Source organism: Musa acuminata, chromosome BXJ1-8, assembly GCF_036884655.1.
Source record: "Musa acuminata AAA Group cultivar baxijiao chromosome BXJ1-8, Cavendish_Baxijiao_AAA, whole genome shotgun sequence".
NCBI lineage: Eukaryota > Viridiplantae > Streptophyta > Magnoliopsida > Zingiberales > Musaceae > Musa > Musa acuminata.
The window spans coordinates 20,294,410-20,296,505 of record NC_088334.1 but is presented as its reverse complement, the minus strand read 5'-3'; positions in this window follow the sequence as shown (position 1 = coordinate 20,296,505).

Here is a 2,096-nt window from a genome sequence, read left to right as displayed (position 1 = left end):
TTTCGGATCTAGCATAGTCGGTCATCGAGAGTGGTAGCCAACCGTATGAGGGCTATTGAGTGTCGATAGAGGATCATTCACTCTTAGTGTCATAAAAGGAGTATCCCATGTATTCTTGCTCAAACAAATCCCTGGCCAGGGTCATTCAGATGAAGAGAGAAAGAGTTTTTCGGGAGAATCCGATTAGAACGAGACTCGAGTAGAAACCGTATGGGTCTGATAACACCATGCCCTGTATACGATCTTTGGAATGTTAGATGGATGAGAGACTATATATATACGGTAACTAAGGATAGGCAGGTCCATTGGATTAGATTCTCCTATATCGTTTGGGGAATGCGATGTAGTGGCCTAGTGTGTTTGTAGTCGATGAGTCGAGTGAATTATTATGGAGATAATAATTCACTGAGCTAGGAGTTTTGACATGTATGATTCATGGCCAGCTCGATATTGGGCATAGAGGGTCACACACAAATGGTAGGCATTGCGACGAGTAGAGGCTTGGATATGAGATATTCGTCGTAGCTCTTATTTTATTGGATATCCAAGAAGCCCATGAATTATTGGATCCAATGGATGAGATCAAATAAGAGCTAATGAGATATTATTAGATAGAGATTCACTAATCTAAAAGGCTTGGATAGTTGGATAGAGATCCAATACCTAATAAGGTATGAACCATTAGGGTTAAGTTGACAAGGGGCCTCTATGATTAGGAGGGAACCAAACATCTATAGGTTAGAGGTTTCTTGTTTGCCACCTCCTATTCTCCTCTCCCCTTCTCCTCCTCAAATAGCAAGTGTAGAGTTTTGGGCAATGATTTGAGGAGCGTCGTCAAAACTTTATTGTGTGGATCACCACAGTTGAATCTCAGATTTTGATGATATAATCAATTGGTGGGTTAATTGATCTAATCCATATTATTGAGTTAAGTGTGCAGGATTAACTACGATAACTAGAAAACATAAAGCAAGGATACCGGAGTCGAGCTCGATGGACGTTTAAGAGACCAAAGAATCATCGGAGATGCTGCCGGAACCATCCGAGAAGAAATCGGGAACGTGTCACAAGTTCGCCGAAGAAATCGTCGGAGGCTCGCGGAGATCACCGAGAAGGCTCGGCTACTCGTTAAAGTCATCACAAAGATTGGGAGCTTGTAGGGAGTCCGTCGGAAGAAGTTCGTCGGAAAGCTCGCCGGAACAAGACTCGACGTTCGCGGTTAAAAAAAAAAAAACTTGCTTAGGATGTTTTTTTTGTTATGTAGTTCACCTATAATTAGGATTAGGATTAAGAGATAATCCTATATCCTGGTTAGGGGCCAACTGGGCCCAAAGTCAAATTTGGTTTGGGCTAAAATTAAGCCAAACCAATGAATCGGAAAGCCAGGCGGTGGCACCGCCTGGCTGGGCGGTGAAACCGCCCAGCACCCGAGCGCTGGGCGGTGGCACCGCCTGGCTGGGCGGTGGAACCGCCAGCACCGGGAACCCTAAGAGAATTCAAATTTTGGAGCCCAAAATTTGAATCCTCTTGAGGCCTATAAATACCCCCAAATCTCAGCTGAGGTTACAACTTTTGAAAAGCATTTTGATTGAAAGAAAAGTCTTAGAAAGTCTTAGCAAGTCTTGTTTTCAATTTGCTAGAGAGTTCTCCTCCTCCTTTCTTATTGAAAATTTGTAAGAGGTTGAGCTGCTTGTAAAAGGTTGTAAGAGGGGTGTTTACCCTTCCATTTCAAGAGACTTGCTAGTGGAAGGTGGGAGCCTCATCGAAGAGGGACCTCGCAAGTGGAGTAGGTCATTTGACCGAACCACTCTAAAAATCGGCGTAATCTCTGGTTTGCTTTTTATTATTGTCATTTACATTACTGCAAATCTTCTTACTGCTTTAGTTCCTTATTACTCTTGCTGCGCAACTTCAAGAATACGCCTTCAAGTTAAATTTCTCAAGTTTCGTTCTTAACGTACGAAAGATTTTGATTAAAATCGAAGTTTTAATCCGCTGCACTAATTCACCCCCCCCTCTTAGTGCCGCTCCGATCCTAACAAGTTGTATCAGAGCAAGGTTATCTCTCATATTTGGTTTAATACCCAAGAGAGATG